The sequence below is a fragment of the Canis lupus genome, chromosome 29 (assembly GCF_048164855.1).
Source record: "Canis lupus baileyi chromosome 29, mCanLup2.hap1, whole genome shotgun sequence".
In the NCBI taxonomy this organism is placed as follows: Eukaryota; Metazoa; Chordata; class Mammalia; order Carnivora; family Canidae; genus Canis; species Canis lupus.
The window spans coordinates 10783041-10798033 of NC_132866.1; the positions used below are offsets into that span (position 1 = coordinate 10783041).

The following is a 14993-nucleotide window of genomic DNA, read 5'->3' on the forward strand; positions in this document are numbered from 1 at the left end:
AGAAATAGGACCAAGAGGAGGCAGCATGGATCAAATGTAGCCACCGACCCAAAGACTACCAGCTCTCCTTTAGCTTCTAGAAACATGGCCCTATCCTGCCTCCCCTACCTGTGGGCCCCAGTACTGGGACCACAGACACCTGTGTGCCTCTGACACATGCTACAAGAAATACACGGCACCTCCACGGAGCATCCTTCCCAAACATGTATATTCTGAACCTAATCAAGTCTTTGGCTCCAAGTTCCAGCTTATAGGAAACACAGGGGCAGAGAAACAAGTCAAATGCCCTCAAGCAAATAATTAGACAAGTCCAGGAATAAAACCAGAGAGAACGTTCCAGATTACAAGAATCTGAAGAGACAAAACAACCAAATGTAACACACATTTGAATGGATCTTGGGTCAAAAAAATTTAAAAAGCTGTTAAAAAGAAACTGAGGATGACTAGGGCAACACAGGGACTGTAACAAACCAGGTATCCGGTGATCGTAAGGAAATGTTCCCAATTTCCTTTATTTTACTGTGATAAGGACATAGGTAGATGAATGCCTTATTTTTAGATGTATTTCGGGAGCTCAGGATAATCATCTGTCTTCTCAAATAGTTCAGAAAATCATACATAAACCACATAAACACAGAAATAAAGCAAATAGGGTAAAATGGTCATTGCTACATCTAAGTGGAGTGGATGGGGGATCATTTCACGGTTTCAGCTTTTCTGTATATTTGAAATTGTCCAGGATGAGAGGCTGGCATAGAGAGGTCCAGGAGCAGGAACCCCCAACGTGGAGGGAAATAGGGGAGAAGGTAACATAGCAATGAAAATACAGTGTCGGCAGAGCTGTGGAGTTGAGAAGCCTGGGTCCTACCTTTGCCGCTTACAACCTGTGTGACCCTGGGCAACTTACACCTCCTCTCTGAGCCCTGGGTGCCTCCTCTGGAAGCAGAGAGGACCACACCACCCGCCTTCAGGGCCGCGGAGATGCCCTCTGCCCCAGATCATCTCCTGCCACAACAGCATGTTCACACCACCGCACAGAACAGGCAGGACACACCCAAACCCGCCGGCAACGGGCACGGGCACATGGAAGTACACTCTGCAGAAGCACAACGCTCAAAACTGCGTGCACCACCCCAGAGGTCCAAACATTTCATCCAAGTTTCTGAACATTCCTGCTGAGGATGCCTCCCCTCTGGAAGTCAACAGAAGTCAGAAAACATCTCAATTGTCTGAACTCAAACAGAAAATCCTGGTCTGCATAAACGCAGCCTGCGAAAGCCAATACCTGAGGTCCAGCTGGGGCTTCATGACCTGGGACAGGCGGCTGAAGCCCCCTCCCCATCCATAAAATGGGCAGAAGTGTAGTGAGAATTTGGGATCACAGCTGGGGTTCATGAGAAGCTCTCAGCTGGCATTAACATTATTAATCATTGAAAAACTCCAGATTTAAAAAAAAAAACAAACCCAGGCCTAAAAATGTGCATACCACAGAAGAATGTGTGAACCTTCCCTGGATCCTGATTCAAAGACATCAGGTGTTAATTTGATCAGAGTTTACAAATGGTATTGTGCTCTTGGGGGGCTGGTTCAGGGTTTTTTTTGTTTTGTTGTTGGTGGTGTTTTTTTAAGTTCTCATTGGTTAAGGTTTTTGAAGTGTTGGCATACGAAATGATGTCATGTCTGGGCTTTGCTCTGGAATACCCCACCAACAAAGGGAAAGGAGGAACAGGTGAAATCAGAGTGGGGTAACTGGTGGGGGGTATTTGACAATTTCCACCACAAAAAGAGTTTTTTAAAAATTATTTTGCTAAAAAAAATAAAATAATAATAAATAAAATAAAATAATAAAATGATTTTGCTCATTGAATCAAAAGATACTTACAAAATTAAGTGTTTTATCAGCCAAAGCAACTGATGCTCTTGGAAAGTATCATTTCAGTCAAGTGCAACAATGGAAAGAATAATGAAAAGTCAGCAAGAAGAGAGATGAGGGAAAAGGTCAGGTCCTTCACAAAAGGAGTTTCCTTCCAAAACCTAGGCATCTAGACCTACCTGAAAACCTCAGGTTAAGGTGTCCCAGAGCCCGAGGCAGTGAGGAGTCCTCTCCCTGGCTCAGAGGCTGCCCAGACTGGATGCCTCGAAAGCAGGAGCTTAATAACTAGGGTGGTGACTGGCTAGTGACAGTGAGTCATGGGTGATGGGTGACTATGGGTAGAGCCAGGTCGCTGAGCTTGCGACTCCAGGAAACATGTGGAATCTGCCTCCCTCTGGCTGCAGGGCTTCGTGGAGCTCAGAACCCAGTCCACCTCGCCCTCCCCTGGCAAAGCTCTCCCCTTGGGCCAGACACATCTCCTAGCAGAAAATGTTGCTGCAGGGACCCCCACACTGCGTCTGAGCCACAAGCAAACAAGAGCCACTCCAAAGAAAAAGAAAAAACTAAAAAAAAAAAAAAAAAAAACTAGTAAAAGAAGAGGGAGGAAAGTATGTATTTCTTTGCTCAGAGACCTCAGTCTCCAATTAAGCTTTGACTCTAGAATGCCCAGTGAAGCATTCACTCCTGGATTAAGTAAGTCTTTAGGAATTGAGCCAGAGCTTAAAGCACTCTGGAGCACTCTCCATACCCACGCCCGCACCAGGCCACATAAGGATCCCAGTACACACTGAGCAGAGTTCTGGGGCAGAACAGAATGCCACTCAACACTCAGGACAAAACACGGTGAAGACAGAACTTAATTTCAAGGAGCTTCTGAGCTGTAATTTTAATTAAAACGCATCAGCCAGAGAGCACTTGTTCCAAACAGGGGCCCTCGAAGTGCCTTTGAGATCTTCCTCCCTTATCACCTCATCTGAATTCCCCTCGTGTCAGCAGCGGTGCAGGGTGGCAGGAAACCTTTCTTACCCCAGTGCTCGGCAGATATCAGCAAAGCTCTGACCTGAACAAAGCCCCTGACCATTTTCTCCATGACCGGTTTTTCCATGTTCTAGAATGTTCTTCAGTTGGGCTGGTAGGTGAGAGGAGGCACATTCGTGAGCTGGAACAGCCACAAACTGGAAGGCTAAGGGCTGAGGACAGCCATGATCTGATGGGAGGTTGACGGCCTGGGGCCAGGTCAGGGTGGAGAACATGTGGGTGTGAGACAAGATGCTGGGGTACACGTGCCCTTGGCATGACAACCTGCTCATGCAGGTTGAGATCTGGGGAAGGCACACAATCCCCCTCCACCCTGAGGAATGGCCAGGCCTGTGGTTTTTAAGCAGATAAAGAACCTTCATGTTTGCCCCTAGTCTTTTGCTCTCTGTATTGTCACTGTTTCCCTGGCCACCTGCGCTGCAAACCCTCAAATCCTTAATGCAGAGTCACACTGACACATGGGCCTGCGGACCTGGGCTTGACCTAGCACATATCTATGCTGGTTTCTGTGGCCCCAACGATGGCCAGCTCCTAAGCCAAGGACCAAGCAATCGCTGCCTGTTGGTATGACTGGGCTCCATGGTCAGATCAATCTGCTCACTCGAAATCTTCCTGACGGGAGGACCAACAATAGCTGGATCATCATCACTGCTGCAAAGATTCAGTGGCTTCGGGCTGAAAGTAAGGGTCACAGCACAACACCGGCTCCAAGAGGACACTAAGGATTCTAATCAGCTTTTGATCAGAGCCTGGCACATGGTAAGTGTTTGCTACACACCTGTTGCATCAAGACAAAACAAATCCGCGGCAGCTGTTTCAATAAAGACCCAATCTTCTGCCTCATGGAATCTTCAAAGAGAGGCTGGCAGCTGGCTGCCCTTGGACAAAACTTGCGGCTACATTTGGTTTAGGCTTCTCAGTGTTTTTTTTAAAAAATGTATAATTCATTGGGACACCTGGGTTGCTCAGTGGTTGAGCGTCTGCGTTTGGCTCAGGTCATGATCCCGGGGTCCTGGGATCAAGTCTCTCATTGGGCTCCCCGCAGGGAGCCTGCTTCTCCCTCTGCCTAGGTCTCTACCTCTCTCTGTGTGTCTCTCATGAATAAAATGTTTTAAAAAAATGTATGATCCATGCCCAATGTTTAAAAAACCAGGAGCTCTTATAACAAAATCTGAATTTCCGGCTTCTGAAGAATTTGGTCTGGCAATCTCAGGCCTACATCCCTTCAGGGCAATGCACTGATGAAGGAGCTAAGAAGAAGCTGCTCCCTTGGGAGCACAAAGTCCCACCCAGGGTCCAGCCACCCCCACTGTGTCTGTGAGTCCCCCAGCTCGACTATGCAATGTGACACCTGTGCTCATCTCTGTGGCTGCTGTAGGCTGACTGCTGGCTAGCTCCGGACTGGGGGCACTTAATCTCCAGGAACCCCCTAGTCTCTAGGACCCCCCACTCTATGAGGCCAGCACTCCCAGTGGACAAGTGCACCTCCCTCTTCTCAAGGAGCCTGGCTTTGTGGGGTGCTCCTCTGCCAAGTGGTTTGTTAGGACTAATTGGTCCACAGCAGGTGTGCATTTAGCTATTCCCCACCCCCAACACGACCATCAGCACCACTCTCCTGCTGAAAGACCGATTTCCAAACCTTGCTCTCTCTGTCCCAAGCGACAGCATGACCCCAGCCCCCTGCACTGCTGAGAATGGGGTTTGATACGTCACAGACTGTCTGAATGGCTCCTTGGTAACACAGTAAATGGGATGCTGGCTTCAGGGACACCCAGAGGGAAAGAAGGGGAGAGAGGAAGCAGATTGAGGAAGGATGAGTCAGCCAGTCACTTTCTGAGTGCTTCCTACTAGCCAGGAGCCTACTGGACACGTGTTTCACCTTCCCTCAGTCACTTCTTATAATGAAAAAGTAGGCACTACCATCCCCATTGCCCAGAGAGGGAAACTGAGGCTCAGAGAGGCTCCTTGACCTGCCCAAGTGCATTAGGCAGGACAAGCAACCAAACTAAACTGAAGCTCAAGCTCAGGTCTTCTTTTTTTTTTTTTTTTTTTTTTTAATTTATTTATGATAGTCACAGAGAGAGAGAGAGAGAGAGAGAGAGAGAGAAGCAGGCTCCATGCACCGGGAGCCCGGAATGGGACTCGATCCGGGGTCTCCAGGATCGTGCCCTGGGCCAAAGGCAGGCGCCAAACCGCTGCGCCACCCAGGGGTCCCTCAGGTCTTCTGATCATAATCTGAGCTACTTCCACTGCCCCTGTTTCTGGAAGTGTGGGCTAAAGCATCCTGAGGTAGAAGCAAAACCACGAGTGGGCTGCAGACAACTCCACTGAGTGCAGGGAGCACCAGGAGGACCCCAGTTGGCACTAGTTAGCAGCAGCCAAGACCAAGAATCAAAAGACCTGATTAGATTGTCATTGTAGGAAAATCTCTCCCTCAATGGCATTTCTTCTTTATCAGTAAAATGGAAATCTATTTTTCTATTCATCCATTTGTCTGCAGTAGAGCAGAGCAGTCAAATGAAAAACACAGATTCTGAAACACATCTGTGGGCTTGACCTTGGCCAAATCACTTTACTTCTGTGAGCCTCAGTTTCTCATTTGTAAAAGGATTATCATCAATGAGATGACTGACACAGAGTAAGCAAAGCCAATAAATGCTAGGCTTTACTCCTCATTCATTCATTCATGCAGCCACACATTCAACAAGTATCGATATCCTGCCTACTGAGGAGGTTTTGTGACCCATTCAAAAGGGGCTAGTGTTGGCCCTGGGCTCCTGGGCACCATCCTCCTGTTCTCTGATTCCTCCCCATGCTCAGTTTCTCTTGCTCAAGCTTCTCTCCTTCCCTCCAGCCCCTTCATGAATAATGTTGGTCCCAGGAGGGTGTCCCAGGACTTGGGATCTTCTGGAGTGGGGACCAAATATGTTCACAGGACCATGCCAGCCCAACTCTGGTCTTTCCAAATTAACATCTCCACCCCTAACACCTGCATTCCCATGTTCACTGCAGTGTTCTCTACAATAGCCAAGATAACAACCCTAGGTGTCTAATAATGGATGGATGAAGAAGATGTGAGATATGATATAATATATACACACACACACACACACACACACACTGGAATACTACTCAGCCATAAGAAAGAAGGACATCTGTTACTTATGACAATATGGATGGACCTTGAGGGCATTATGCTAAGTGAAATAAGATACAGAAAGACAAATACTGTATGATTTCACTCATGTGGAATCTAAACAAATCACAATCATAGAAATGGAGACTAGAATGGTGGTTACCAAGGGCTGGAGGTGGGGGGTGGGAGAAATGGGGAGACGGTCATCAAGGGGTAGCAACTTCCAGCTATCAGATGAGTAAGTTCGAGAGATCTAATGTACAGCATGGTGATTATAGTTAAAAATACTGTATTACACACTTGAAATTTACTAATTTACTAAGATAGATCTTAAATGTTCTTACCACAAAAAAGATACACTAATTATGTGATGATGTAGGTGTTAGCTAATGCTATAGAGAGAATCATTTCTCAACATACAAGTGTATCAGATCAACATACTATGTACCTTAAATTTCTACACTGTTTTATGTCAATTATATGTCAATAAAGCTAGAAAAAAACTGAGTATAAAGATCAAGTAATGCCAGGAAAGGAGGCTAACAGTATGCTGCTAAGGAAACCAACTGTTGCTTATCTGCCTTTAATGATTCCCCAAGTCCTTTAACTGGTTATTTTATAAGTGGTATCATGCATCTTCAAATGAATCAGTACCCGTGCAACTGGGTAATATTACCAAATCAGACTGAGGGGTGTGGGAGGGGAGGTAGGTGAGGGGATGGCATGATGGGGGGGATGGGGTGACTGGGTGATGGGCATTAAGGAGGGCATTCAATGTAATGAGCACTAGGTTCTTGCAATTGATGAATCACTAAATTCTACCTCTGAAACTAATAATACCTTACATGTTCAGTAAATGAATTTAAATAAATTTTTTAAAAAGAAATGCAATACACAGAAAAAAAAAATATCCCCTTGTAAAATACCCAAGGTGTATCTAAATCACCATATACATAATCAGCAGCAGAGATGGTACCTACTTTTCACCAGTATCCATAATTGCTTTGTTTAAAAACATAACAATAGAACTCCCTGGCTGTCTCTAAAACATAGCAAATCAAAAGCAGAAGGGTTGTTCTTGCCATTCTCAACCTGTTGGGCAGCCAGCTGGACTCGTCGGAGAGGCTTCCCCAGAATCTGCAGTCATTACTGGAAGGCCTTAATTGGCTTTCGGGATTTTGCACAGCACTGCAAACTTGGGTAATCGAGTTTGGGGAAAAGTGTAATCATGCTGATTTATCCACAATTATCTCCCCCTATTATCCTCCTTGTTACCCCATTCTGCAATTACTTGCATGGAAAATTTTTATGTAATATAGACATGCAGAGGAAAGCAGCAGATCCCCTGAATCCTACAGCAAACAAGAGGCTCGGCTCTTCCCAAAGAGCCTGGGCTCCTACAGGAGATGGCCCCCTGCAGGCTCATCTCAAGACAGGTAGTGTAAAGGAGGTGCAAATGCCCAATGAGACTCTGCTCCAAAGCTAGTGCTCCTCGAATGCTACACTCACTTGGAAACTCACAATTATCACACTGCAGGTGAGGATTCACTCCCTGTCAGGTCAACGAGTAGACACGGCTGACCACCAGCAAGTGAGTGCATTCCAAAGCAAGACAAAAAGCAACAGCAAAAAACTTATCCACTGATGGTTGTTACTGGCACTGACACTTGAATTCCCATGCCCGTGCCTATATCAATAGTAATTTAAAATATCATAATACCTGGCATTCTTGAGTCACACATTGCTACATGTACTACGTATCTCTTCAACCTCACAAAACTAATATTCCCTCCATTTTACAGATGGTCCAACTGAGGCTCTCAGAGGACACACAGTATCCAGGCAGCCAGATCTCAGAGCCACGTCTTCGTGCCTTCAGAGCCTGTGCTCATACTCAGTAGGTGGTCCTGCCTCATCAAGAGGAAGGTAGAGACAGAGGGATCTATGTTCACATTGAAGGATCCCCTGATCTTTTTAAAGGAGGATTTGGGAATCAGGGAGAGAACTTTAAAGCAATTGAAAGATAGCCACTCGCTTTTGGAAGCTGGGACCATCTTGATTGGAGGCTGTTGGCAGTGCCTATAGGGAAGTTTGCACATGGAGGCCCTGCCCTCAGCTGGGCACCAGAATGCCTCCTGACCTTTCGGGTGGCACCTGTGTCTGTAAGCCTCAGTTTCTCCATTTGTGAAATGCTTGGGTGGCCTCTAAGCAATACCATTTAATGACTCCTAGGGTTTGAAGGGCTTATTTATTTTTTTTAAGATTATTTATTTATTCAAGAGACACACAGAGAGAGGCAGAGACATAGGCAGAGGGAAAAGCAGGCTCCCTGCAGGGAGTCTGATGTGGGACTCAATCCTGGACCTGCAGGGAGCCCAATGTGGGACTCGATCCTGGACCCCGAGATCACATCCTGAGCCAAAGGTACACGCTAATCTGCTGAGCCACCCAGGCGTCCCAGGGAGAAGCAGACTCCCCTCTAAGCAGGAAGCCTGATGTGGGGTTCAATCCCAGGACTCTGAAATCCTGACCTGAGCCGAAGGTAGATGCTTAACTGACTGAGCCACCCAGGCGCTCCTTGAAGGGTTTCTAATGCGAGAACAGAGCAGAGCAAGAAGGTCCTGGGGCATCACTTCTCAACCGCCAGCCGCACATCACATTCACTTGAGAAGCTTTTTTAAAATATCGGTGCCCTGCCCCTGCCCCAGGCCAATCAAACTCGAATCTCTGGGCATCCAGGGTGGGACACCCCTGCTCTGGAGCTGCTCTGCAAGGAAGAGAAAGGCAGGAGTCACCCAGAGGTCAACGGGACACTTCTCCTTTCACATCTTTTCTCTTTATGTGGATTTTCCCTTTGGTTTTGATCTTCCCTGTTGTTGCTTCCCTGCGAATGAATCAATATGGTCCTTTTTAAAATGTGACAGGGAGCGCAGTTTCCGATACTAAAAAACGTGCTTGTTTAGTGTTCCACCCACGAATCCTTCTATTTTATGGGGAGTCCCCTCTGAAGGCCTCGTTAGTTGTGAGCTAAGCCAGCAGAGCTCTCGCAGCGTCCTGGGCTGAGATCAGCCTGGGCCAGCAGCAGGTCCCTAAGCCTTGGGGCCCACTCCCAATGGGCAGCATCAAGAAGGGTCTGGATTTGAAAAGAGAGACACCACTCCAGCCCTGAACTCAGAGGCACAACTCGCGAGCAGGTGCAAAGAGTTTAATATCCATTGAGCTTAAAGTGGTGCCGGGCACAAGGATCCAGAGTGCACAAGGTGCAGCCCATGTCCTGAAATCCAGCTGTATTAGTTTCCTATTGCTGTTGTAACAGACTGTCACAAACTTAGTGGCTTTATACAACAACTAGCTCTAGAGGCCAAAAGTCTGATGTAGGGGGAGCCTGGGTGGCTCAGTTGGTTCAGCCTCTGACTCTGTTTCGGCTCAGGTCATGATCTCAGGGTTATGAGACGGAGTCCTGGGTCCAGCTCTGGGCTCAGTGCAGAATCTGCTTTAGATTCTTTCTCCCTCACCACCACCCCACCCCCCGCCCCGCAACACCACCACTTGCATGCACTCTTTCTCTCTAAAGTAAATAAATAAAATCTTAAAAAAAAAAAAAAAAAAAAACCTGATGCAACGTCTCACTGGGCTCAGATCAAAGTGCCAGCAGGGCTGCATGTCTTTCTGGAAGCTCCAGGGGAGAATCCACTTCTTACCTTTCCCAACTTCTAGAGGTCTCCCTCATTCTTTGACTCGTGACCCCCTTCCAACTTCACAGGCAGCAACAACAGATCTGGAACTGTCTGCCCTACATCTCTCTAGCCCCGGCTTCTACCTCCTCCTCTTCCACTTTCAAAGACCCATGTGATTAGACTGATCACACCTGGTTATCCAGGATAACCTCCCCATCTCCAGGTGAGCTGATGAGCAACCTTAGTTACTTCTGCAACCTGAAATCCCCTTGCCACATAAGGTAACACATCCGCAGATGCCAGGGGCTAGGAGGTGGATGTCCCTGCGGGATACTCCTCTGCCACACGCTGGCCACTTACGGTGACCAGCTGTGATGACATACTGCTAGGGGAAGGGAAAATCCTCAGCTCTCCTATTTTGTTGTTGTTGTTGTTGTTTACATTATGTGCAAACATTCATAGGAAAAGAAGAGAGATGGGGAGACAATCCCCAAAGTGTCAACACTGGTTCCATCTGTTCAGTCACCATGGCGTCACACTTGTACACTTTCCTGCGCGACACTTACTACCATACAGATACCAGCCGACTCTGGGGAGCCCGCCAGGCTGGAAGCTGTGTGAGCACAGAGCCCATGTCTGTCTTTCTCCCTCCACCCCAGACAGACAGTGATGACCACAGCGGACACTGATGGAGGACTCGGTGCGCCAGCACATCCCGAGTATTTTACGTGTATTAACCTGGTCAGTCCTCACAAGGCCCCACACAGGTCGGCCTTATTTTAAGGTCCACTGTTTGCACCTGAGCCAACTCCTGCAGCCCTCCTCGCTCAGAGCCACCCCAGGACCTTAGAAAAGTTGCTGGCACTTTCACCTGCTTCTGCCGATGGAGGCCAGCACCGACTCCGTGTCCTGAGCTCAAATGAGAATTTCTGATTTATCCCATTTCGAACCTGGATGAAGATGAGGCCGAGTCCTGGCAGGAAGCACCCCGCCCCCCTGAGGGAAGGGGGGAGCAAGGCTCTGTTCCCAGTCAGTGCCACCGGACCGCTCTGCAGGCTGGAGTCCCCTTGGCAGGGAGCAAGGGTGCAGGGAACCAGGACAGCCAGGACACGGATGGGGACATGGACAGTGATGGGGAACAGCGGCACCTGCCTCACTGTCCTTCAGCAGTGAGGACTTCGGAGCCATGTGGCTCTACACTGGAATGTAACCTGCAACTTGGGAGCTGTGATCCTGGGGGTGCCGCTCGCCCAGTCTGAGCCTTGCTTGGGGAGCACGGTGTCTAAGCAGTGGGGACCAGATGATGTGAGGATGGTCACTGGCCCCACAGCCTGGAATCCACGGCCTGGCCAATCCACATCGCTACCGTTCCTGTGATTTTCTCACTTGGTTCCAGCCACATGGGCTTCCCCGAGGGTCCCTGAACTAGCCAAGCACATTCCCATATCGGGATGTTGTCCCTGCCATTCCTTCTACCTGGAATGTTCCTCTCAGACACCTGCAAGGCTCACTCTTCACATGCTTCAAGTCTCCACTCACATAGCACCTTGTCAGACAGGTGTTCTCGACCATTTCCACAGAAGACATAGCAACATCCCATTGTAAACCAAGTCCTCTTTCTTCTCTTCAGCTGCATCTTTTTGGATTGTTCATCACCATCCAACAGACTATATTTTTATTTGTACGCTTATTTACTTTCCCACCCAGACTGACATACAAGCTTGATGGAGGCAAAGACTTTACCAGTCTTGTCGCTGCTATGTCTCCAGGGTCCAGAGTCCTGCCTGAAGTCTAACAGAGGTTCAAAAGAATTTGCTGAGGAATGACGTTCCCTTTCCATAATTCCAGAGAAAAAAAAGATATATTTACTGATATCCCTTCCAACAAATGGTCTGTAATCATATTTCTGGCTACAAGAGAGTTGTGGGAAATGAGTTAGGGGTCATTCACTCATACTCACACACACACACACACACACACACCAGACAACCAGGTTGTATAAGCACAGCTAGGATGACCAAGGGCAAAGAGGCCTGGATACGGCCCCCACCCAGGCTGCGTGAGGCCAGGAGAGTTTGACGATTTGATTCTGTCCCTTCCCTCACTCTGACATCTATAAGGCAGAAAAGCTCCCCAAGCTCCATGGGTGTGGGCATTTGAAGTCAGTTGGTTTTCGTGGAAATGCTCAGCTCATCCAGACAACAGATTTCTAACAACCGTGACCACAGGCAACACAGCTGAGAACCTGAGAGCAGATGGAACATTAGCTGCCTTTTGTCAAGTGGGCCTCTGCGTCAAGTGCTCTACAGAACTGGAGACTAAGTCCACATTTCACAGCTGAGGTGCAGAGAGCTTAAGTGATTGGATGTGGGTCCTATAGCCAGTTAAGCAGCAGCAGGAACTCAAACCCATGGCTGTCTGACTTCCAGCCTGTGAGCTCTTCCCCTCAACCCCACACCACCTCAAGGCCTGCAGAGGACCAGTGTCTGCGTGTTAATGCAGATGAGCTGGGCCACTTGCCAACCAGGGAGAAGAAGGGACCCCACCACCAGAGTCCCAGGTACACTGAGGGATTGATCGGTCAGCTCCCTCCCCAAAAACAGACATAGGAGGCAGACAGGGCCTCTACAACGCAGGCACAAAGTCCCCAGCCACTGACTTCCTATACTTACAGACACCACAATAGCTGCTGCTAAACACCAAGACAGCAGAATATAACCTTGGTGGCCCCTAGAGTAGGAACAGACTTTAGTTATCAGATGCTTACTGGCTGGCTTGGAAGAAGTCTGTGTCGTCTGTCCCACACAGATAGCAGGAACACTAAACTCCACTGGGAGGCGGGGGTGGGGGGTGGTACTGGTATACAAAGTGCCTGGCAGCCAGGGAAAGCCCAGCAGGGTTTGCAGTTGATGCCCTGGCTGTTATGATCACTAACTTCCAACTCCTCCCCATCCAGCATTCACCCTTTCCAGTTAATCGGTGACTCCCACCAAGATAGCAGTCGAATATGGTTGAAGAGCTCCACTTGTGGAATGACTGGGTGGTTCAGTGGTTGAGCATCTGTCTTCAGTTCAGGGCATGATCCCGGGGTCCTGGGATCGAGTTTTGCATTGGGCTTCCCACGAGGTACCTGCTTCTCCCTCTGCTTGTGTTTCTGCCTCTCTCTGTGTCTCTCATGAACAAATAAATAAAATCTTAAAAAAAAAAAAAAGATCTCCACTTGTTTTAAAGCTCTTTCATTCAAGGAACTGCATCATCCTTTCCTCCTGACATCCCCTATGCTGCCTTGGAACCCCCAGGACAGTCTATGCCCTCCTTCCTTGGTGGTCCATACCTGGGCATGGCCCAGCTAAGCATCCACAATTCCATCACCTGTTCCCGACAGCTCAGGGTCAGCAAACCTGTCTCTGGCTGGCAGCAAGAGGGGTATAAGATCCAATGGTGTGGGCCCAGAATCTTACCCGGTACTCTGAGAGTGGTCATACTGCTGATCAAGGTATCCACTGGGCATTTATTGTGGGTCAGTCACAGGGTAACTGCTCAGAGAGGAGCATCTAATAAGGCAGACACAGGCCGTGTGAGTCCTTGGTCCAAAGCAGAAGATGGACAATCAGATAGACAACAGTCCCATGGTTTGGTGAGCACTGTAATGGGAGAGAAGGGGTGCTGTCCATCTTGCAGGCTTGGGGGAAGCCTCCCAGAGAAAGTAAGAGCTCAGTTGTGGCGTGGAAACTAGTACAGGTTGAGAGAGAGTGTGGGACAGGGATGCTGGGAGAAATGCTCCAGGAAGGAAGTGCTGTGGGGCCATTTACCATCCTCTAGTTCTGGAGGTCCTACTGCTACCAGTAGCATGAGGAATAATTAATTTTAAGAAACATATAAGGCATAATTTATTTTTAAAAGTAGTATCTAGGAAGCCCACAGGCCTTACTTGGTCCTTTGCACACAAACTGCCTTTGAGCCAGGCCTCTCCCGTCACTGGCAGCTGCTGCTGGCTCTGCCGAAGTGAGCTGCAAGACTTCACATGTAATCCTGTTAGGGTTTACCTTGTTAGTTTCAGACTCATCGTTCCTGCCAAGATTTTTATGAATCTTGATTCTATTATCCTACATATTAGACTTCCATCCCAGTTTTGTGTCATCCGCAAATTTGATAAGCCTGCTGTCTAGGTCTTTATCCAAGTTGCTGATAAAACCTTGGACAGAGGAGGTCAGATTCAGAGTCCTGAGGCATGGGCCTTGACAGCATCCTCCAGCTGTGCCCCGGATGCAGAGCCAGTGCCAGCACTCTCTGGATGAGCTACTTGTTCAACCTCTAACTACTATAGTAGCCAGATGATGTAGTCTCCAGCTGTACCCAAGGGAGACACAAACTCAGTAACAAGAATTGTAATACCTCACTCATCCAAAACTTATCAACATCATCCCTCTATAAGAACCAGTGAGCAATTTTAAAAACCCTAGCATGCCCCATACTCAAGCATTTAAACACAGGAGACCTATTTAGACCCTCAAGCTAAATCTATTCACTTTTATTTTACACACAGTTCTAATAAGACAGCTATCTCCTTTCAAGGCCCCTTGCAGAATAGCAGCTACAAATTATAGAAACACACCTTGCTTTAAGTAAACATACTGTCTATAGACAGTAAACTATAAGAAACAAACCACATTAGTTAAAAACCCCAGTTAGTGCATGAGAAAGGTGCCCCACACCTTAGCTCAACAAAAGAAATCACAGGACCACTTGAGGGCCATTGGTTACCAGCAATAAATTAAGTTACGTTTGTCATCTTTTGTTTTAGGATAAAGGTAACGACTTTTTTTTTTTTTTACAAAAATGCATAATTTGAGTTATTAGCAAACACGATTTCATTCAGCAAACATGTCCTGCACACCAAGATGCACAGACTGGAAATGGAGGAAGGATGGAAAGGCCCTGCCGTAGAGCAGTGACCCCAACAGGCAAGATTCCTGCATTTACGGGGCTTAACATGCTGAGTAGGGACCGATAATAAACAAGGATGCCAATAAAGAATGGACCACATTATTTCAGATTAAAATAAGTACATTCAAAAACTAAAGCAGGGGATATGATAATGCAACAGAATGGAGAGTGGGACATTGAACAAAATGTTCAGTAAAGGTTTCTCCAGCAAGGGACATTTGGGCAGGGAGGTTGAGAAGAACCAGCCAGATCAGGCACTGCAAGGAGGAACATAAACTGGCACAAACCCTCTGCCCTTTGGCAGAATTAGTGGGGGAAAACC

At 47.7% G+C, this 14993-nt stretch overlaps 1 protein-coding gene across 3 annotated transcripts in view; it reads right to left on the minus strand.

Annotated features, from left to right (window-relative positions):
- Positions 1-14993, minus strand: part of PLPP4 (phospholipid phosphatase 4) — a 119595-nt gene that overhangs the window by 81707 nt on the left and 22895 nt on the right. The window contains exon 1 of one of the 3 annotated variants that reach the window (XM_072805087.1): positions 2053-2188. The exons of the other annotated variants lie outside the window; for them this stretch is intronic. The gene's annotated coding sequence lies outside the window, so the exon portion shown is untranslated. Of the gene's footprint in view, positions 1-2052; positions 2189-14993 lie in introns of those variants that run through there. 3 annotated transcript variants of the gene reach the window in all.